The sequence below is a fragment of the Zootoca vivipara genome, chromosome 4, assembly GCF_963506605.1.
Source record: "Zootoca vivipara chromosome 4, rZooViv1.1, whole genome shotgun sequence".
Lineage (NCBI taxonomy): Eukaryota > Metazoa > Chordata > Lepidosauria > Squamata > Lacertidae > Zootoca > Zootoca vivipara.
The window spans coordinates 37,767,161-37,791,212 of record NC_083279.1 but is presented as its reverse complement, the minus strand read 5'-3'; the positions used below and the strand labels follow the sequence as shown (position 1 = coordinate 37,791,212).

The window sequence follows — 24,052 nt, the reverse complement described above, 5'->3', positions numbered from 1 at the left end:
TCAAAAGCCAGCTACAAAACAAAGAACCAGAAGTTATGAATAACAGAGAATTTTACAGGGGAGAGATGTAAACATATGGCTAGTAAGATTAGGATTATTTGGTGGTGGTTGGTGCCCATCGGTGCATTCCATAGGATGGAAGGCAGAGGGACCAACAGCTGGTGGAGCCAGAACCAGCGACCGACAGACCCGGTCCAAGACTGATTGTAAGCAACATGACAGATGGGTGGCTGAGGGCAGACTGAGTTGGTGGTGCAGTGCTCCTTAGAGCCATAGCAGAGAAAGCTCATATAAAATGTCAACTCAGTGTACTGCAACAGTGAAAAGGGGAAAGTTTATAGGAAAGGGTCTAGATAGATGTAAAAAGAAGTATTAACCATAGACTTCATCCAGTTGCATATGCTTTGTGTAAACCTTCTAAATCCACTGGACAAGATGGTGCATGGTTTGAAAGCAAATAAAGTAGATTTTTATTCAGTGACGTCCATCGTTCCACAATGATTAAATTTAGTTTTAGAGAGATTCTTTGTACAAATGTAATTGTAAATGTCCATAATAGGTTGGTTTGGGGATCTTGGAAGTACTTTCTGTCTGTTGTCTCTTCATTGGATGCCTTAGGAGAGCAAACCGGTTATTCCAGCCAAATTAGACAATCCTGCCAAACTGCCTAACTTGCTCATCAGTACCTTGAAATCATTAAAGTTGATTTTTCCGTCTTTATCCAAGTCCGCATATTTGGATATATCGTTGAGAGACATTGAACCCTGTAAGTTTTATTTGGGTGGTGGTAAGGAGTGGGAAACAAAGCAAAATAGTTTTATATACGGTAAATTTAAGAACAGTGTTACAGAACATACTTAAGCTAAATTGTTTCCTTGAAACATGGTTATCTATACACAATCATTTTGAGCAAGCCTTTTATAGACAGTGTACAATTCTATCAGGGTGTATGTTGGGTATCATATGTGAACAATTGTGGAGCACTGTTTTTTTTCATCAGCCCCATTCTATGTACCTCTTCCAAGTTAGAAAAGGAGTCAATATTCCTTGCCTTTCTCTCAGGAGTTAGAGGCTACACTTGATTTGGGAAAACAGGATGTGGGACCAGGTGTAAAAAAGCAGACCTGCCCTGTCCCTTACTTTGATAAATATAATTTTTTATATTTTTATATTCATATTTAGAAATATAAAAATATAAATATTTTCCCAAATATAATATAATATTTTTCCAAATATAGAAATATAAAATTAAAACATATCAAAACAGATACCTAGATCATAACTTAAATACTGAAACAGAAGGAGAAGTTTATAAAACAAACATTGAAATACTCTGCTAACCAATATATGCAAATGCCATTAATTGTATTTGTAAGTTTTTAAGCTGTTTTCAAAGTTGTTTTTCAAATAGTTGTAACTCGCCGTGTGACCTTAGCGTTAAAGGGTGGGTAACAACTTAAAATACCAACGAAAACAATAATAATTGACTCTAGTATCACACCAAGATATGTAGCTTGAGTAAAGGGACGTTAAGAAGTGGGGCAGATAGGACCTGGCTTAGTTCACAAGGGCTCTCAGTGAATTTACTGAGTACCATCCACATCTGCGGAAAAAAGACAAAGCACTGTACTTGGAGCGGTTAAGCTAGAAAGCTAAACCATTGAACTTTTGTTATGGTGCAAAATCTGCACTGCTCTCGATACTTAGTGGCTCTGCCTCTGGCCATTGCATTCTCCCCCTCTAGCAGTCCTCCTGTACTGAACAGTCTACCAAAAGGTATAATAGGACAAGAAGGCTAACCTAACTCGCTGCACCTTTAATATCACAGCCCAAGTATGCTTTGGTTCTGCCCAAACGTGCCTTTAATTTAGGGAAATGGCAGGGCAAATGTTAAAAGCTTATGACATAAGATTGACATGAGACCCATATAAGTAAGCCTCCATTAGCCTGTGGCTGGGATTTTGTTATTGTTATAGAAACCAGACATGGTGTCTCTGTGCCAAGCTGCTTTTGTTCCAGGCCACAACCAGGATCACAGCACTGCCATTCACTGAACAGTGCTTCCCTAGAACATTCAGCAACTATTTTCATTCCCAGGCTCCTGCCACATAGGCTGCTTATGGGAAAAGCAAGAGTAGATCGGTGGATGAAGAACCATCTCTTGGCTGTTGCTGAGAGGTGCGAAGGAACTTTGCATTGAAGTGTATTACATGACCATGATGCTGTGCGCCCTGTGAGAGTGGGTTAGGACTTCTGCTCACCACTCTACATGGGGCACAAAGATTGCACTACTATCAGTAGCTGTACCAGGCACGCTAACAGAAATCAGATACATTTGCAGATAGTTCAGTCTACTTTTGCAGAGCATATTAGCATTTTAAGCGTTTACTTTCGCACTGCTTTTTAAAAAGTGCAGCTGCACCCTTTTTCTCATACCTTGTTTTATTAGCACGCTATCTGGTTGTTTGAGAGTGTACGTTTATCTCTTTGTATTTCAGCTTTTGTGCTAGCAAATGCTGTTTGTGAATGTGACCTGTGATGCACATTTTGAAACCAAAGTGTTTGTGACATTCTTATCTACTGGGTATTATTATTTCTTTTAATACTTCTATGACTCACATTAAGCTGAAAGATGGTGATTGCCCACCTAAGTGGGTATCTGAACCTGTATTTCTTCCTTATTCAAAACAAGCAGTCTAGCCACTAGATTGTACTGGTCCTAATAGCTCTGGTGAGTTACATTTTTTCAGCTGCGATTTTCCCTTAATGTATATTCCCACTGTCCTTGCTGAACTCATCTCACTTATGACCACGAAACAATAATTTTGTTCCAAAACTATTATAAAAATTACTTTTATGTACAATTTATCTCAAATATTAGCTTTCACTAAATTCATAAATGAAACACTTACATCTTAGCAAGGAGCATATGTATTTTAAAGTACCTATTAATTGTGCATAGTTTTCTCTAGATTTCATTTTGTACATAAATGGATAGACTAGACCAGGCTTCCTCAAACTCGGCCCTCCAGATGTTTTGAGACTGCAATTCCCACCATCCCTGACCACTGGTGCTGCTAGCTAGGGATCATGGGACTTGTAGGCCAAAAACATCTGGAGGGCCGAGCTTGAGGAAGCCTGGACTAGACTCTTTGTTTCAGAAGACACTGGAATGCTTATTATGATCTTAAACAGAACTTAAGCAAATTTGCTAACATTTACTCTACACACACGTATTAACCCATTCTTGTTTGGCCTGTTCTGACATAGTCTTGTTTATATCCATTGAACACCTTGGGGACTGTTTTTTTTTTTTAAAAAAATGCTGGATGCTACCATATTAAAAGAGAAAGAAATTTTTGAGGGCTTTATATTGTTGGAATATTCAGCAAGTTCACTAGGTAATTCTTAGAGCACCCTTCTGTTGTTTTAAGTCCTTCTGACTTTGACATCTTTCCATTGTGGTTTTCAGTTCTCAATTTATAATTTCCCCACCTATTCTGTAATCCACTGACGCTCTTTATTTAAGTAACTTAGAGAGGACTCTCGCCTTAAAAACCAACCACTAACTTTAGCTAAAATAATAATTTTGTTTTCATAATTTGATATTATAATCAACTTCCTTGTCTCCAGCTACTTAAGATTCTAGCAATAACTAAAATTTTACCATAACACATTCATAGAATGCCCAGTGTTTTGTATAATCAAACCCATATATATGCCTGAAGAAACCCTTAAAATGTTAATTAAAATGTTTGAAAAACATTTTGATGGAGAGATTTCAATGTTTGAAAATGTGATTTCATCTAAATTAAAACTTTTCAAGTACGATCAATAAAAGCAATCTAAATATTGTAAATGTTTTCTGAACAATATTTTCAGTCAAGCATCAGTGTACTAGATTTCTTTTTGCTTTGTCACCTTTTGTAAAACATGCTTTTCTTAGGATCAGATTGTCCTACTTTTCTCAGGTTGCCCAACAGCTACAAATAATCATTATAGAAGCAGTTCACCAAAGTAAAGTCTGTATTAATTTCATTCAGAACTGGATATGAAACTACATAAATTATTACAATGAATGGAAGCTATTGTCTATCTTACTGAATTATTCCCACATTGCTGTTCCTCCCCATCCCTCCCTTGCTGCCCAGTCATGTTTTAAACTCTTCAGAGCTTTGTTGGACTATGTCCCTTGTTTGTACTTTAGTGAATTGGATTTGGTTGGAAAATACCACAAATTAGATGCAGGCTTAGGGAAATATTAATGTTATCTAGTGAATTGGCAGTGCAATTTGGAAAGACTTACCAAAACATTTGAGAAGTGGCTCTGAATCAAACTTTTAAGTCCATCCATGGAAAGCAGATGCTTGCTACCTTCTTTTATAGCATACTGAGTGAAGAGACTTAAGAGTTGATCACTATTAAATTCTGCCATATTTTTGTATATTCAAAAGCTGTAAAAGAGCAAACAAAGTTAACATATTTTGAAGTTTGTAGGGGGGAAATACATTGATTTAATACAACAGCTACATAGGTATGTGGAAAATGTAGTTTTATATAGCAATTACAATGAAATCATTTTCTCTTAAGTTGCTAATTCTGCTCATACAACATTAATTGCAAGCTAGCTTATATCATATGTGAAACTTCTGACATATAAGAAGCTGTGGTATTTTCTCCTGTGGAAAAACTTTATCATGTTTTCCTGAAATATATTTTTCTTGGGAAAAAGACAACACATTTTTCTTTATACACTGTGGTTCAATGCATTCTGAAAGTAGTAGAATTGAGGACATTCGTAGAAGACATCCAAAAAGACATAGAATACATAAATCATATTTACCTAATACTCCAAAAGCAGAGGCTCTGCAAATGCAATGTGAGAAGCTCAAGACTGAGGCATCCTTTTATGTCTCTCCTGCTCCACCCTGTCATGCCTTTCACTCCGCCCTGATTATGAAATTTGTCTTTGCTGACAGATGTTGGATGTGTTACATACTTTTAACATTCAAGTTTATTTTTTTAAAGAACAAAATATGGTAATTGGATTCACCCTGAAGCTTTGTTTTCCCCCCCTTTTCAGAGGTGTTTTTGGGATACGGAAATAGCTGGATATTACTAGAACTTTGTTATATTTTTAACAGCAGCCCACACCTTCTTCGGTAGCTATATAGAATCTTTGTATCCAGGCACATTGCAATATTACAAGTTTTTCCTGTTTCCCCTCATTCATACTTGTAATACATCTGTGGTGTAAGTACCATGCCACCGCATGCCTGGCCCATGCCAGCTCCAGAAGACACACGTCTAATAGTTAAGTCTTCATCAATAAAAGAAGCACTTACAGCAACTCCCGCGGTGCATATGCAAAAACATGCCTCTAGCCACCAAGCAACTGTCCCCCCCCCCCACAGATATGCTCCCTGCAGCGCAGTTGCAGCAACAGTGAGACCCTGCCCCTCTGCTGGCTTACGGTATATTCCCTCACCTGGTGGGTTGTACACTGACAACCTGAGACTTCTGCCTGGAACTCGTTGCTGCTCTTCTTGCTTCAAGCCCCTCCTGGTTCTTGGGGACAGTGCAGCAGAGGAAGGTGGGGAGTCTCCTGACCCATCTGTCGCTTGAACAGCCTCTTCTTCTGCCACATCCTGCACACCTTCCTTCCCCTCCAACTCTTCCTCCTCCCTCCTCCCCGGGCCCTGGGTCCTGCTTGCGGGTGGCGTCAAACCCCTTAAGTCACTGGTCCCCTGCCTCCGCCACACATTCTTCAGAGCCCCGCCAGTCCCTGACAAAGCAATGCACTTAGCATAGCTTCATACCAGATGGCACACCTGTAACCCTTGAAAACATCTATCCTTTCAAAGGAATTAAGTAACCTAGGGGTTTTTTCTTCCACTGCTCTGCCTGTGTTTAGTTTTCAAACAGATTTATCGAAACTAATAAGGGAACAAGAGTGTCAAGTAGAGAGAGAGAATGAGTTATAAAATGACTATAAGTCATCCTGATTTTACCACAATTCCATGTAGTTTTGGCATTTTAGCAGGATGTTAGAAACTAATAAGATATTTGACAAATAATGGTTTTCAGAAGGGATAGATAATACAGGTAGATGGCCTACCTGTAGGTTGTAAAATAATATTTTAAGCAAAGTATACTGACTTCATTGACCAGTAGTAGTATATCAAATTTCAAATCTGAATTCAGGACAAACTAAAGCTGATACTTTTAATGAATTCTCTATATCAGGCATCCCCAAACTGCGGCCCTCCAGATGTTTTGGCCTACAACTCCCATGATCCCTAGCTAACAGGACCAGTGCTTGGGGGAGATGGGAACTGTAGTCCAAAACATCTGGGGGGCCAAAGTTGGGGGATGCCTGCTCTATATCACTGGTTCCCATTTAGCTATTTACTGAGGACCCCCTATTTTTCAAAGGCCAAGCCACAGACCCCCTACTTTTGAATTTTTTTTATAGCTCCATGGTAGTTATCTCTGCAAAGCAATTTTTTGAACAAAATATGGGTTAGTTCCCTAATCACCAAAGGATTTTAGGTATACTAAAAAACAGACTAGGGCTGAGCGATATCTGGTTTTCAACATTGTGATATATCAGCAGCTAAACATCGCAATATTCTGATATATTACGATGTCTGAAATAGGAGATCAGATGTGGGAATGAGGGAAGGAACAGTCACACAGATGTGTTAAGAGAGTCGAGTAAGTATTTGTGAGGGAGTGGGGTGGGTGCTACTCCTGGTCTGCTTCAGGTTACTGCATTAACTGCACCTTGTTAGTGATGATGTTTTAAATCTTCAGAACGACACCTCTGTTTGTTGTGACAATGAAGAACACTACTACTGTTGTATTGTGGGCTGCATAGCACTGATTTGTTAACATGATGGTGCCTGCTGCCATTTTCTCCCTGCTTATCTCCTTTACATCTAAACACCCCCACATTTCTCATAGGGCGTATGCTCTATAAACTGGGTGTGTACATTGAATCTAGGCAGCTTAATGACTGGCCTAGGGCGCTAGGATATTTCATTCTGAAGTTATCGCTGGCCTAGAAGGAATATGGTCTTTTTCATCATTCCTTTTCATTTCTGATATCTGCTGATAATAAGATCTAAGAAATCTTATTAGTTCTCACTTATAACCTGTTATTCATCTTGTGCATTCCTGTACCCCCATCTGTTGTGTTGATATATGTATTTACAACAGAACAAATCTTTGCGAATTTATTTGCTTATTCTCAAAGCCTGCTCCAAAGGTAGCATGATGGGGAGAGGCATGATGTTGTTTGACAGGGTGAAAGGAAAGGCAACAGCAGCAGGAGACTCTGGAAGTGGGGTTTCTAACTCAAACAGGCAGAAGTATTGTATGTTTGGATGAAGGCATGCCAAGAGAAGCAATCACCATATAAAAGTTAGTTCCTGAGTTCCATCCCGCTCTGTCAAACTCAAACAGGTCAAACACTCATAATGTTTCACTACAAAATGTCATTTCTTCCTGTTACCAACTATAAAATCTACCTAAAGTATACATTAAACTGGGAAAAACAGAAATTTATTCTGCAATTTTGGCAGGTTATGTATCTTGGGGGGGGGGGTGGAATCACATGTACATAATCCATAATGTTGTCAGCTTCCTAATCCATAAGGTGATTCAATAATGTATGGAAGGGATGCTGTGGATTGTTTTAGGGATCCAGTTTGGAGATCCAGCCTCAGATGTAGCTACAGCTCTTTCTTTTCCACATTTGGTGGATACTTTTTGGTTTGTGCAAGTTGAGGATGTGGACAGAATTTTTGGAAAAGTGTGGTCAACTGCATGCTTGCCTATCCTGACTTATTATGGCAGCACTTTAGGACTAAATTGCTTGGTGATAAATACCCCATGAAGTAAGTATCCCATTCGAAAGAGGAACATATCTTTAAAATAGGGTTCAGCAATTAACAGTCTCCAATACACCATTATTATACAACATATCTGAGTGGGTTGTGGCATTTCACCTTGTAAAGTCTGGTTTTGTTTTGTTCAGGCAATTGGGAATGGCAGTGAATAAAGGCAATATTTAGTTCTAGTTTTTGTTTTGTTTTTAATGAAAAACAGAATAAAATTTACTGGTTTATTCTATAGGACAGAGTTTAATTGGGCCAGTGTCTGAATATAACACAGAAGCTTTCATGAAATGTCGGACCTTAGAGCCCTACAGTTCTATGCTTTCAGTGAACATTTCTTATAGGAATTCTATAAATGTGCATGAAAATGGTGGATGTGATTGATACCATATCTTGTAATGATCACAAGTTCTGTAGTTGGTTACCACGACACTATGGTTTCTGGATAGAATAGAATATTTAAGATTAAATATGGCACACAGTAATATTAGATGTATACTACTAAGTCTCACTAAGAGTAGACCCCTGGAAATCTGTACTTAGGTTATTGATTTCAGTCATTTATTCTGAATATAACTATGCTGGATATCGCCCACAGTAAACAGTCTAAGACAATCGGATTTGTACTCATGACAGGAGATACCTGGTTTAGATAATACCCAGAGCACTGGCAGATATAGTAGAACATAACTTCATGTCCTGCCCATGTGTTTCTGTTCATAAGCACCACTCCCAACACTTTCCATTCCATGTATGTGTCATGATGTACAATGAAGGTGTGCCTGCATCTCTAGATTCAGATGGCCTATTAGGAAACAATTAGCAAAGTTAAAATTTTGAGGTGCACAGCATCCTTGCATTCAACAAGGCTCCAGACAACAGTGACTAACATATTGCAGCTTCTATTGGTACTCTTTTAAGCCTGGAACAATTAATCTATGGCGGCAATCCTAAACTGGAGTAACCCCCAGGGAATTTTTTGGGGTGTGCTTTTGACTAGACATACTTGGGATTGTGTTGTAATTGTCACATGTGTCCTGTGAGTCAGCAGATGTTAGGATCTTAGAATGAAACCACCTATCCCTTCCTTAATTCTTTGTGGTTAATCAACGCCACACACTAATTATCTGTTGGCTGGAATATTCACACTTAATTTGTGGTCTGTAGCAATTTATTTTAAACATAGGGTAATTCATATATCCTTTGGAATATGCAATTGAATAAACTTCTAGCAGGTCAAAGGACAAGAATGTAATGGGCTGGCCAAGTCAGGGTGACAAGGACCCCAGGGAGGGCTCTAGTGGGTTGTGGGACCCTTTGCTGGGAGTGAGGGAATCTTTAAATGAATATCCCAGCGAGGGAAATCCGGGGTAGGGGGTTCCACATCCATTCTTTATACAACATGGGATGGGAAACTTCTGGCCTGTGGGCTCACAAGAAGGTCCTAATCTGGGCCTACAAGAAGGTCCAGTTTGGCCCACAAGGCCATTTTCTCCAAATCATGCCCCACTAAGCATCAGCTGACATTACTGGTGATGCTAGTTTATGGGGTGGGAACTTTTTGGAAAGTCTGCTCCACACTGTTCTCTTCAGTCTCTAAAAAGGGATCTGTGTGTGACAGGCCTTTTTTTAAAAAAGGTCTGCTTTCTTTTTTATTTTCTTCATTGTTGTGTGATGGAGCAGTTGCTGCTAGAACCAATGTGTGCTTTATGCCTTGCAGAGTGAGTGGTAAACTGATCAGTGTTGTATCATTAATAAAACAGATCAGTGTTGTATCATTAATAAAAGGCTACTCAATAGCCTGCTGCAAGAGATTTACTAAATGCTTTGAAGATAAAATTGTTAAATTGCAGCTTGTGGTTTCAACATCAGTTGTTGCAGACTGAAGATGTGGACAGGAGACTTGTAGCAGTGAGATGAGCTACATGCCCTCTCAATCCTTGCTCATCATGGCTGATAAAGTCTAGATAGAACTAAGTGACTGACCTGATGGGTGCAGGGAAGGGTTAATGTCTCATTGTGAAAGGGAGTCATTGAAAGAGGCAGTGGTGCAGTCCTGCTTGAAAAGGTCCTGCTTGAAAACTACCACCTAGTCTCTGATATTTTCTTCTTGGGCAAGATGTTCTAGTGATACAGATATGCCTTGAGGAGGCAGTTTATCTAGACCTGGCTCAATATGGTTTCAGGTCCAAATTTAGCACTAAAGCAGCCTTGGTCTCCCTGGTTGATGGGTTTTATTGGAAGACAGATGGAGTGGGAGTTGGTTCCCTGTAGCTTTTCCTTGACCTCTCAATGGTTTTTGACACGGTTGACCATGAAGTCCTTCTGGAATCACTCTGGAAGATGGTACTCGGAGGCACTGTACTGTGGCAGTTCTGCTACTACCTGCAGCATTTCTAAAGTGCTATTTGTACTAGGAGACTGTTGCTCAGCTCTGTGGCTTTTGAGCTGTAGGTTACTGTAAGGTTCCATTCTGTCTTCTATGCTGCTCAACATCTATAGAAAAACACTGTGAGTTGTCATCTGAGAATTTCGAGCACAGTGCACAGCTCTTATCTCTTCATTCTATCTGAATTAGGAGAAGCTATGAAGGTGTTGGAAACCATGATGGGCTGGAAGATTGATAATCAATTGAAGCTGAATCTTGATATGATGGCGATACTGTGCCAGGGCATAGTCTGGGAGTACTCCTGGATTCCAGCTTGTCACTGGAGTCCCAAGTAGCTTCTTTGACTTTGTGCTTATGTCCATCTTAGGCTGGCTTGTCATTTGTGGACTGGGATAGCCAACGTTAGAAACTGAGACGTGAAATCTAGGAGCTAAATGGAACCTTAATCTTAGGTTATAGGCGCAACAACAGAATGTCTAGGTGCGCTTTTTAATAACAAGAATACAAAGCTGAAAGTGAATGAACAGCAGCTAAGATATTATGTTCATTTTTCACATGGTCTTAGTCATCTCCCTGCCCACCCCCTAATATTCTTACGGTAAGAGGGTCTCTTCTCCAGTCTTCAGATAGTAGCTGGAAGTGGGGAGGCAGAAAAAGGCCCTCCCTTCCTTCCACTCTGCAATTTTAATCTGAAATCTTTGGCACAGTACTGCGCCTCAGAGCTCAGAAACTGCTCATGCTAATGAAATTCCCTGTTGCAAAATGCACCTAGAACAATGGGAGTTTCAAACACTGGGTATAGCCTGGTCTCTGTTGTCCATACTCAGGTGATCTTCTCCCTGAAATACTATAATGTGCTCTATGTGGGAATGAGGTTACTATGTTCTTAAGTTGGACAACACAATGTGAATGTGTGTCACCAATCCTAAAAGTGCTGCTTTGGCTGTCAATGAGCTACTGGGCCTGATGCAAGGTGTTAGTACTACCGGTAGCATACAAAGCCCTAAATGGCTTGGGGCCCAAGCATTTAAAATAGCATATTCACTATAAAACGATCTCATTGTTTTGTTAAGGAGGTTATAAACTTAAGCATAATAACACATTATCAGTGAAAAAGAGAATTAAGGAAGAGGCTAACAATTGGTAATTAACATTTGGTAATTGAATTACAAAATAACTTGCTTCACCTTAATGCCAGCCATTAGAGTCACTGCCACTGAACCAGCAAGCTGCATCCAGACATACATACGGTAGGTGCTGAATCAACGATCCTCATCCACTTGGGGGCCATCAGACCAAAGTCAGAGACCGTTTTTATGCTAAAATACCTAGATACAGAAGGGTGGATTTTACTTGGCCAATTGGGCCTTTAGGCATATTTCCAATATAAAAAGGTGCACATGCTTGTTCGCCACACACCCACTCAGCTGATTTCTGCAGAGTCATGGTGACATTCACACCATCTTGTGTCAGACGCTCACAGACGGCATGAAGCACCGTTCAATTGAATTTTTTCCTCACTGAAAACTGTATCCAGTGAAGTCTGAATAAAAGCCACTTTCAAATGGGCTAGAAAAGGGGGGATTTCTTTACACCGTTCATGTGTCATATCCACAAGCAACTGGAAGGAAAGTTTAAAAAATGTTTTTGTGGCAAGAAAGAAGTCTGTTGAATACACCCTAAAATTAAGTACATCTTAGGGTGTAGTTTCCAAAAGCTTGCTCTCTGAAGTCTGATAAGGATGGATAAAGTTGCCATCCTTTAACTCCCAAGAAAGGAAAAGTTCCAAATAACCCTTAGGGGCAAAAAGGGTGTGTGCTGCAGATAACTCTTAAGAAGATATATATTTAAAATAGTGTACATGGTTTTGAGTTCAGTATGAATCTTTGGGCTGGCACATGCATGACGTTTTATCGTTTTGCTATGCTAAGAGGTTTTGCAGCTGCATCTACACAATCATTAAAATAATTCAGTTACAGATATGCAAATACCCAGTTGATCGTACCTAAAGACTATCTCAAGCATAATGTGAGATCCTGTAGATATTGCTCTGAGGTAAAGTGCATTATATAAACCCTGGGGTAATGATGCAAAAACGTAGTGCATAAACACATCAGGAATAATAGGAAAATGCATAAACAGTTTTGAATATAATGCTTGTAGAAAGTTATCTCCCCTGAAGATAACTTTGTGATAGTATATAGGTAACAATAATGGCCGTCACTTTAATTTGGATCCATTTGTAAAAGCAGATTTTCTGTCAGGCTCCAGCAGAGGGAGATATCTGAAGTTTGCTTCCACCTCATGCCTTTTTCCTTTTGAGTTTTGCCTTTTAGAATATAAGACGAGGGGAAGAGAGTACCTGTGTTTATTGATCTTATATAAGCTGTTCTCATAGTCTTTTTTGGCTAAAGAGCATATTAAAAATATTGCTAGTGAGGAAGTGCATAAGGATGCTCATTCAAGTACCGTTGAAGTGGCTGGCTGCATCTTACTATTAATTAACTAGTGTTACATGTAACTGAGGTGAGCTCCCATTGCTCAGTCCCTGCTCCTGCCAATCTAGAAGTTTGAAAGCACGTCAAAGTGCAAGTAGATAAATAGGTACCGCTGTGGCGGGAAGGTAAACGGCGTTTCCGTGCACTGCTCTGGTTTGCCAGAAGCGGCTTAGTCATGCTGGCCACATGACCCAGAAAAACTGTCTGCAGACAAATGTCGGCTCCCTCAGCCAGTAAAGCGAGATGAGTGCCGCAACCCCAGAGTCCTTCGCGACTGGACTTAATGTCAGGGGTCCTTTACCTTTACCTTTCCCCATGTAACTAGTGTTTCATAAACAGAAAATGTAGGTCACCAGAGAGTGTTGAAGTGGAAAACATCAGATTACGTGTGTGTGCATTGTTCGTAGTAAGCCTGGAAAGAGCCAAGATTTAGGGTATCACAAAGTACGGCTCACGTCCTAATTGGGATTGTTGAAACAGAAAAGTGGGTTGGAGTTGCTCCAGGCACAGTTACCTCTGGCTGGAGAATAGAGAATAGATTGATAGGGAATTTTTCATGACAAATAGATATAAGTGGCGTGTTATAAAGCAGCATGAGATAGAATCCAAGCAAACTAATGCAGTCCTTATCCAATGAACCAAACATTTCATTGATTCTAATAAATGGGCATATGTTAAATATGGATGGAATGTGTCAGGTTTCAGAAACTTCAAACACTCGTCTTTCACTTAATTCTTTTCCTTTTCCTAAGATAATAGGAATGCACTTTTTACAAGACTTCTCTTTAACTCAACTTTATGTGTAGCTTACTCTCACATTACACTATACTACAGTGGAGGAAGCGATTATATTAAACCCAAGTGAGATGTGTGAGGTGTCGGCTTTTGTATCACTTCTCCTCCTGTCATCACCCCCACCACACCCTGTGGAGCAAATTGTTCTTTTTAGCTCAAGTTGTTGTACTCTTGCACAGCTACCATTCAGTTTAACAGCCTTACTGAAAGAAATATCCTGTGTCGACCGTACACATAATGTAATGATAGCTTAGAGAATAAAGCAGTTCACATTTATTGAGAGGTTTTTTATTGTCATAACCTTGTTCTCATGCCTCAGAAAGAAACCAGTCTGTTACTTTAGGGTTTCTTCCTTTATGATTTTGTTTTGCTTTCTTTCTCGAAATTGCAGTGCTCTTTCATATTCTTGTAGGGCGTACTATTGGCTCCACCCCATTAGTTTGGCCATCACAGCCTCAAATTCTTCAAAACTGACTTCTCCATCATTATTTTTGTCCATCTCTTTGAATATGGCACCAGTAGTAGAAGCCTGTGATTTTAATACAAAACAAGAAGATCAATTCAATGGATGGTGACTTACCTTAGTGACAATAATTTTTGCTATTTTCTCTCTACTTTGAGATTTGCTGTCTCTGTTAAGCAGTCCCTGGCTTATACTTACTCAAGTCACTGTGTGGTTCATTTTTAAAGTTTCTTAGCTTACTTTTTGATATTTGGCTTCCCCAATTGTTTAACAATGAGGCTCCATATAGATTGTAATCCTACATCCTCACTTAGACTAAGTCATACTCAGAGTAGATCTGCTAAAATCGATGGACATAAGTTAGCAACCTAGTGGGCCTATTCTGAATACAGTGGTCCAGGGTTACAGACGCTTCAGGTTACAGGCTCCGCTAACCCAGAAATAGTACCTCGGGTTAACCGTTAAGAACTTTGCTTCAGGATGAGAACAGAAATCGTGCAGCAGCAGCGGGAGGCCCTATTAACTAAAGTGGTATCTCAGGTTAAGAACCGTTTCAGGTTAAGAATGGACCTCTAGAACAAATTAAGTTCTTAACCCGAGGTACCACTTTATAACTTTTAAGATTCAGCCTATAATTTCCAATGTAAGACCTAAGTCAGTGCTTTAAGGACTTGAATGCCAGTCGTTAAAGATTTTACTATAAATAAGATATTAAAACTGAAAATTAAAGCACTAGTGCTATATGGAAATGCTTGGGGCTTCATTCTTTTAAATTCTGTGCTTTCTGCAGTCTTGCTCTCTTCACCCCCAGTTAAATATTTGGCAGATATTACTTCTGTAATTGCACTTGGACATTTCCACACACTTTCATATGCTGTCTCAATGAAACGATTATGGACTTGCCTTTGGTACATTTGGAAATTCCTTCTCAATTAATTCTTTCAGTTCACATTGGGATAGTTGATTAGGATCACCCCCTTTTGAAGCATACTTGCTGAAAACCTTTCTCAGTTCTTCAGTAGATGTCTTGGCCATTTTATAGAACTCCTGAAAAGGTAATGTTCCAATGTGCTCAACTTAGAAATAAAGAAAAAACACAAAACTGGAATAAGCTAACAAAAAATCACCACAAAAGAGGATAGAAATATGCAAGTCACTTGATTATTATTTATATTTCACTGTTCTATGAAAAACTAAACAACATGACTCACAAATAAAAAGATAACAAAAGCAGTCATAACAGTCGATCAGGATTTTTGAAAAAGCCGTGTAAATAACTTTGTTTAAAACTGTTATCTGGAACAGTTTTCTGTACACGTTGCAGCTTCTGTTTTTCAGTCTTCCACAATTGCAGCTACAGGGCAAATTCATATATTTAATCCCTTTACCTTATCCTGATCAAATTGCATGTCCAATGACGGCCCCACACATTCCTGTTTTTATGCAGCCTATTGACTGCCTGAACAGATTTATTGCAGCAGAAAATATATGGGTTTTTTTACACATTTATTCAAAAGTTACAATACAGCTTTGTCCACTGTCATAATATCACAGAATGATTACTCCAGTCTTCAGTCCCACATCTCTGTCATGTTGGCTCAAAAAATACTCTCAGTAGGAACCCAGCTACCAATCTGGTTGTCAGAGGGCCTGGTATGGCTACTCTAGAGTAACGACTCCAGCATGGTCTTTTAAGGCTTTTATTAAGTGCTGATTATTTACAGTGTTCAGAGCAGTAAAAATGCATCCTTAAGGTGAGGTGTCAGAACTCCCGAATGGCGATTGGCGCGTTTTCTTCCAGCACCACAGCTTTGGCAGACCCAACCTCTTCCCCCTACGTTTGCGTTGCAATTCGGGAGTTGGGGGGATTGGCCTCCCCCCCGTGCGTCCAACTTCCTGTCCCACCTGCTGCCTGGGCTCCACAACCTTGCCTGAGCCTCGGACACCACTTCCTGACTCTCCGCTGGAGGCAGAGCTCTCCTTACTCTCTCCAGCGCTTGGGGATGGGCTGGAACTTAAGATGGGAGGGACTTCCCTGTATCCCTTGTCCCTCACATCCACCCCCCTCCCAGGCTCCTCTCCCCCCCTCCCTAGTGGCTCTCTGCTTGCTGGGGACGAGTGAAACCCTAAGAAGTCTGTGGCATCCGAGCCTGTGGGTGTAAAAATTTCCCCCCAATCCTGCGATCTTTCTCCTTCCCCCTGAGAAGACGGGAATCCCAAGAAGTCAGTGGCGTCAGAGCTGGTGGGAGTAAAAATGTTCTGCCAGTCCTCTCCTGCCTCTGACGTCGTCGACCTCGGTGAAACCCACACCTCTTCTTCCGTGTCCTCGAATTCCGCTTCCCATCTCCATGGAGAGCTGCTGCCTGCTATCCCTTCCTCCTGCCCCTCCCCCTCTCCCTCCCTTTCCATGTGCCAGGGCTTGGGCCTGTGGGGGAACAGGGCGTGGAACTCTTCCACTAAAAATTCCTCAGGTACTTCCGTGGCCGGTATCCACTCATTGTGGGACGGCGGAGTGTCCTCCCATGCTATCAGGTACTCCAGCCCTCTCACCCCTCTCCTTGAGTCTAAAATCTCAGTTGCCTCATTGAGCTGTCGGGCGTCTCCCGTCTCCCCCCCTCCCTCTGGAGGCTGATCGCTGTCCCTGAACCTGGTACTTTCCCTGTACGGCGACAGCAGTGATCTATGAAACACTGGGTGCACTCTCATGTCCTCCGGCAGTGCTAGCCTGAAGGCTACCGGGTTGACCTGTTGCGTGACCGTGAAGGGGCCCAGCCTCCTGGGTGCTAACTTTTTGCATCGCCCCCTGGTGGGAAGACCTTCCGAGGATAACCAAACCTTGTCCCCCACCCTGATGACCTCTCCCGGTCGCCTGTGGCGATCTGCCCCCTTCTTGTACGCTTCCTTGGCCCTCTCCAAGTGTTCTCTGAGCTGCTGGTGCACCATCTCCAGGTCCTCTGCCCAATCCTCTGCCTGTGGGCCCTCCTCCTCCTCCTCCCCTCCCTCTCTGGGAAAGATCTGAGGTCGCGCCCGTAGTTGGCCTTAAAGGGCGACACCCCTGTGGAGACGTGCACCGCATTGTTGTAGGCAAATTCTGCCAGTGGCAGGCGATCCACCCAGTCCGTTTGCCTCTGGCTGACGTAACATCTCAGGTACTGCTGCAGAATGGCGTTGACCCGCTCCGCCTGTCCATTGGTCTGCGGGTGCCGAGCCGTAGACAAACTGACCTCCACCTGCAGGAGGTTCATTAGCCGCCGCCAGAACCTGGAAACAAATTGGCGGCCACGATCCGAAATAACTCTTAAAGGCAATCCATGCAGTCTGAATACGTGGTCAACAAACAGTTTGGCCGTCTCTTCTGCCGAGACCGCCCTGGCACACGGTATAAAGTGGCACATTTTGGACATGAGGTCCACCACCACCAACACTGCGGTCTTGCCCCTGGACGACGGCAGGTCTGTGATGAAGTCCATGGACACTACTTCCCACGGCCTGTGCGGTGTGGCTAATGGCTCCAGCAAACCTGCTGGTGGCGCTCTGACCACCTTTGCTCGCTGGCAGGTGTCACATCCCCTTACATAATCCCGAACATCCTCCCGCACCCCTGGCCACCAGAAGTGTCTCATGACAAGGTGAGTGGTTTTGTCCCTTCCGAAATGACCCGCCGTTGGGTTGTCGTGCATCTGCTTGAGGGCCTTACCTCTCAGCTGTTTGGTTGGCAGGTACAGGGCTCCCCTGTAAAAAAGCAAACCCCTCCTTTCCTCAAAGTCTTTGGCCTGCTCCCTCCCCCCTCTCAGTTCTCTGAAGATGCGGGTGGCGAACTCATCTGCTGCCGTCAGTGCTGTGAGTTCCGCCTCGCTCACCACTGCTGCTCCGCATGACCATGCTGATGGGGGGAAAATGTGCCTGGGCGCTGGTGGCAACTCCTCCTCCATGTACTCTGGCTTGCGGGAGAGGGCATCTGCCCTGACATTCTGCTCCCCCGGGATGTAGTGGATTGAGAAGTTGAAGTTCGAGAAGAACTCTGCCCACCGTATTTGCCGCTGGTTGAGCACCCTGGCAGTTCTCCAGAACTCCAGGTTCTTGTGGTCTGTGCACACCTGGATGGGGTGCTTGGCGCCCACCAGGAAGTGTCGCCAGTGCTGGAACGCAGCGTGGATCGCGAGAAGTTCTCTATCAAACACTGTGTAGTTGCGTTCTGGCTGGGTCAGCTTCCTGGAGAAGAAGGCACAGGGTCTCCACTCTCTGTTGGCGTCCAGTTGCAACAGAATCGCTCCCAGAGCCTTGTCCGAAGCATCTGTCTCCAGGCGTAGGGGCGCATCCTGCACCACGTGGAACAGGTGCTGGTCTGAAGCGAATACCCTCTTGAGGCTTTCGAACGCTGCTTGCGCCTCTGGTGTCCACCGGAACTTCTGCTTGCCTCTCAGGCAGTCGGTGATAGGAGCCGTGACACGAGAGAAGTTCTTGATGAACTTCCTGTAGAAGTTAGCGAAGCCTAGTAGGCGTTGGGCATCTTTGCGCGTCCTGGGGCTGTGCCAGTCCAGGATGGCCTGTACCTTGTCCTTGTCCATCGCCAGCCCCTTGTCTGACAGCTTGTAGCCCAGGAAGTCCACCTCTTTGGTGTGAAACTTGCACTTCTCCAGCTTCACATACAGGTGGTTGTCCTTCAGGCGCTGCAACACCTCCCTGACATCCTTCACATGCTGCACTGGGTCATTGGAATAGATAAGGATGTCATCTAGGAAGACCAAGCAGTTCTTGAAGAGGAGGGACCCCAGGACGTGGTGCATGAAGGCCTGGAAGCATGCTGAGCCCCCTTGCAACCCGAAGGGCATCACCAGATATTCAAAAGAGCCCAGAGGCGTGAACATCGTGGTTTTCCATTCATCGCCCTCCCGGATCCTGATCAAGTTGTACGCCCCTCTTAGGTCTAGCTTGGTGAAAATCTTGCCCCTGCGTGCCGCTGTCAGGAGATCATCCACTCTGGGCATGGGGAAAGCCACTGGCTCTGTCACTGAATTCAGTCGTCTAAAATCCACCACAAGGCGGCGCTGTTGCGTGTCTTTCTTGTCCACCCAGAAGACCGGGCTGCCCCCTGCTGCCTTGCTTTCTCTGATGAACCCCCGCTTGAGGTTCTTGTCGATGAAAGCGCGCAGATCCTCCAGTTCCTGATCTGACATGGCGTACAGCTTGGCTGGGGGTATAGTTGCCCCTGGCACCAGGTTGATCTGGCAGTCAAAAGGCCTGTGTGGGGGTAGGTGGTCGGACTCCGCTTCGCTGAAGACCTCCTGCAGGTCCCAGTACGGCTTGGGTATCGCCTCACCCCCTTTGACGTGCATGGTGGCCACCGTGGCTATCGGAGGCCCCTCCCCTGGTTGGTGCTGCATGCAATGTTCCAGGCAAAAGTCCGATCCAAACGTGATGCATCTCTGGTGCCAACTGATGGAGGGGTCGTGGCGCGCCAGCCAGCTCATGCCCAAGACGATGGGGGGGTCTGAGATGGTGGTGACGTTGAATGCCAGTGTCTCTGAGTGCCTTCCCACCGTCATTCTCATGGGGGGGGGTTTGATGAGTGATGGCCCCTCCCAGCAGCTCTCTGCCGTCAATGGTTGCCACATGCAGAGGAAAATCCAGCTGCAGAAGCTGGATCTGGTGCTCTTCTGCAAAGTTTCTCGAGAAGAAGTTCGCTGACGCCCCACTGTCAATTAGGGCGAGGACCGTCAGGGGATAGCCATTTGGGAGCGTGAGCGTCACTTCCAGAACCACTCCTGCTCTGGGAGGGGTGGGCTGGCTCTGCTCCTCTCTGTGCGGGTGGGCGGGCTGGGGCTGTTGTCTGCTGACTGTGCCTGGCTGCTGCCCCTTGTCTCCTGCAGCCAGGCTGTCTCGTTTCCCTGTTGTGGTGCTGCGTCAGCGGGGGAAGGTACAACCGTTCCCGCCTTTCCTTGCCACTCTCTGCGATGAGGGCAGTCTCTGACGCGATGCCGGGGGGAGTTGCAGAGAAAGCAATTCCCGCCTCTTCCCTCCTTGCGTCTTGGCGCCGCCGGGGTTTGAAAAGCCCGCGCGCGCGCTCCCCCGATCTCCATCGGTTCCGGCTCTGGGCTTGGTCTGGGCGGGTCTGGGGGCGGTCCCTGGGGTGGGGTTTGGTGATGTGGTCTGTCCTGGGAGCGTGGGAACCAAGGTTTTGCTGCGCGCGTCGCTTGTTTGTCATACCATCTGGATTCCTGTCTCACCCCCACCGCTAGAGCCGCTTTGCTTAACTGGTCCATAGTCTGCGGTCTAGGACCTCTTGCCAGCTCATCCTTAACGTCTGCGTGCAAACCCAGGTAGAAGGCTGATTTCACTGGCTCACTTTGCAGATCCCACCCCAGTTTGTGCACCAGCATGGTGAATCTCGCCCAGTAGTCCCTAACTGTCGATTTTCCTTGTGTTAAGTTATGAAGCTCCTGTTTAGTGGCTTCCATTTCACTGTCGCTAGCGTACATTATTTTTAAGGCTTCTAGAAATAATTTTGCGTTCTTCATGCAAGGATTTTTTTGCGCGATGAGCGGTCTTACCCATTCCCGGGCGGCCCCCGTCAAATGCTCTATGATAAAGGAGACTCTGTGCGCGTCATCTGGGAATTCTGCTGCATGCAATTCCAGCGCATAATTTATTTCTGTCTCGAATCCTAGGTACTCCCTAGGGTCGCCGCTGAACTTGGTGACTAGGCTCTGTCCCCTTCTCACTTGGACTAGCTGCGGCTGGGGCGCCCCCCCACCTCTAGCGGCTTTCTCCTCTTCCAACTTTTTCTGCAGGTCCAATACCATCACCCTTAGCTGTTTCTCAGTCTCCTCTTTTGTCCTCACCTGGTCCACCAGCTTGTTCAGCTCCTCCTGCGCCCCTCGCGCTTCCTCCTGAGCGGCATGCAATTGCTGCTGTGCGTGCGCTGTGAGGTTCTGCAGCTCCTGCTTCGCTGCTTCGGCCTCCAGCCTCCAATGCTCAGCCTCTTGAGAGCTCATCGCTGCACTCCAAAGTAGCCAAAAAAAGATTCGGGAGTTGCTGTCAGAGGGCCTGGTATGGCTACTCTAGAGTAACGACTCCAGCATGGTCTTTTAAGGCTTTTATTAAGTGCTGATTATTTACAGTGTTCAGAGCAGTAAAAATGCATCCTTAAGGTGAGGTGTCAGAACTCCCGAATGGCGATTGGCGCGTTTTCTTCCAGCACCACAGCTTTGGCAGACCCAACCTCTTCCCCCTACGTTTGCGTCGCAATTCGGGAGTTGGGGGGATTGGCCTCCCCCCCGTGCGTCCAACTTCCTGTCCCACCTGCTGCCTGGGCTCCACAACCTTGCCTGAGCCTCGGACACCACTTCCTGACTCTCCGCTGGAGGCAGAGCTCTCCTTACTCTCTCCAGCGCTTGGGGATGGGCTGGAACTTAAGATGGGAGGGACTTCCCTGTATCCCTTGTCCCTCACACTGGTTTACTAGACATTTTCAATCAATATATCCCGTCCACAGACACCTCTGCAATGATGATGACGAAGACTACCTACAACTGCACCAGTATGAAGCAAAAGCAATAGAGTAATATATTTGAATTTACATCTTACATACTCAGGATGTATGCAAGGACAAACAGCATTTTGAACAGAGTTTTTATCTGGAACAGTATTAGCAAGATTGGGAAGCAGGTGATCAACACAGAAAACAGGCGAGCAGCAAATAAAAATGGTATATGTCATGAAGAAATAAAAGTTGAAAAAACTGAATTGCCTGATATCCCGGCTTTCTGTCTGCCACTTTGTGGAGGTAAAAAACAACAACTGGTGATACCCAGTCACTCCACAATTTCTAGGTTCATTTCCTTGGAAACACACCCTGCCCATTTCAAATTACTTCCAATTAAGTGTGTTTTAGGAATACTAACTTGGACTTCATCCAAAGTTCAGTTCCCTGACCCAGCAAGGGAATTGTAATGATCAGCTACAGATGGAGTATTCATTGTTGGTGGGGATGTGCAATCCTAATTCTGTTGAACAGTTTAAGAAAAGCGCTTCCATAGCCACTGTCTCGCATTGTGAATTCTAACAATAACATTTTTGTAGCTTGATTATAATAGGATTTGAGCCATTGCATTTAAGCAACTGAACTGTATGGAGGATTAGTGCCTGGGCATACTTCGTGGTTTTTCAATTCATGCCCCTCAGAAGGGGCCTGGGGTGTGTGTGAATATTGTGCGTGCGTGGGCGCACACACACACACACACACATACACACCATGCCTTGATAGGGGGGTTGCTACAGGTTGAAAAAAATTACACAACTTTTCATATGGCATTTCCCACAATGCAATATTATATAGTAGAATAGCATGACAACACTTGCTGTTTTGTTAGCAATGACATCTCTAAATAATAAGTGATACAATACTGCCAATAGTACCAACAGGGTAAAGCAATTTAAATATGGATATCAAATGATTTCGGAACTAGTTTCAAGTGCCAGTTCTAAATTAATATGTGCTGCAGGCTGAAAATGGGGCTTGTTTTTCAGACTGACCAGATGAGTTTTAAAATGGATAAGAAGTTACAACTCAATGTCATGCAGGGTAATAGCCCAAGACTGAGTAAACTACAGTTTCCAGGGCAATTATTTAAAACAATAAAACAAACAAGCATAGATTATCACATGAAGTTCAGATCTTACTTACCTTACTCTGCAAACCTAAGACCCCCTGAAATTGTCAAGGCAGCTTTAAAAGATGCAGTTTGAGACTGGCATTCTTATAGTCATTTGAGGCAGGAGTGTCAACCTGATTGTGAAATGTTTGTGTTGTTCGTTGCTATTAACAATAATAATTAATGGTTTAAGTTTGTTTGTACTTCTTTCCCATGTCTTTGTTTCAAAATTCCTAATTATATTTCTGCAAGAAAGAACTCCCTTTGACTAGGGTTGCCACCTTTGTTCTGGCAAAATACAGGACAGGGAGGGGAGGGCGGCTGGGGGTGATCCCCCCCCAAAAAAATCTGGTGCTAATGTAACTTCAGAGCAATCCATTGCAATCTACTGCAGCCTAACAGGATGGCCCCTGGAACTTGACACAGAAAATGCTCTTTCCCATACTGCCACCTCCCAAACGTCTGAGGACAGTGGACCTAGCAAGAGAGTCCCTCTGTACACCTGTAGATATTTCAGATATTTGTGACTCGATTTGTTTAGGGGTTTAAACACTAGTGTGAGCACAGTGAATTGGGCCTGGGAACACACTGGGATCCAGTGCAAGTCTTTTAAAAAAGGTGATAGGCATCTCAGCAAGTAATCTGGCAAATTGAAGTTTCTGGGTCATCTTCCAGGGCAGCCCCATGTAGAATATCATGGTCAAATCATTTCTGTATAGGTTAGCATTAGTGAAGGGTTTGTTACCATTTTGGTGCTAAGCAAAGACCTTGCTGTTTTCCCAGGTATTTCCCCCCCATTAGGCTAGCTTTTCACTCTTTTAAGCTGTTGTTTTTATTCATGTGTGTTTTATCTTCTTCTAGCATTGTTTTAGAGTTGTCTATATTTTTTTACAGTTTTTAAGCTATCCTTGTAATGCTGATGGGCCACTGAAGGACAGGAATATTTTTTTTGGGGGGGGGAGATATTTGCTACAGATGCTTTGAGCTTCCAAGCTAATAAAAAAGTAGATTTTTCTTTTTATCAGCAGATTATGTTCTCAGTGTTGTATCAGCTGCTTGCTGTTCTGAAACTTCTATATTGTTTTCATAAGAGTGAATGGTGTGTTCTTTGTGTAGCATTGATCCTCAACCAGATTTGACAGAAATTTCATTAGTTCATATATACCCTTTGTGTGTACACATAGGAAGTGCAAGAGTAAAATCGCCATATGATGATAAACTAAAATCTCAATTGAGCAAAAATATTTTAGCCTCTTGCATTCTAAGCTTCAGTCTTAGCAAAATGCTTAATATGTTAATTTAAATTAAATCAATGTAAATATTATTAGAAATCACCTGGTCAACTCACTTTA

General features: G+C 43.5%; 1 protein-coding gene and 1 long non-coding RNA gene across 4 annotated transcripts in view; one reads left to right on the top strand and one right to left on the bottom strand.

Annotated features, from left to right (window-relative positions):
- CTPS2 (CTP synthase 2) overlaps positions 1 to 24,052 on the top strand; it is a 77,055-nt gene that overhangs the window by 32,688 nt on the left and 20,315 nt on the right. The gene's annotated exons all lie outside the window — the stretch shown is intronic.
- Positions 447 to 5,503, bottom strand: LOC118085443 (uncharacterized). 2 transcript variants are annotated; one of them, XR_004692635.2, is made up of 4 exons: positions 5,489 to 5,503; positions 4,844 to 4,972; positions 4,307 to 4,454; positions 447 to 764 (listed from the first exon to the last, which is right to left on the bottom strand). It is a non-coding gene; the product is annotated as an uncharacterized LOC118085443 (long non-coding RNA). The 2 variants fall into 2 exon arrangements; XR_004692636.2 differs by having other exon boundaries at positions 4,844 to 4,950.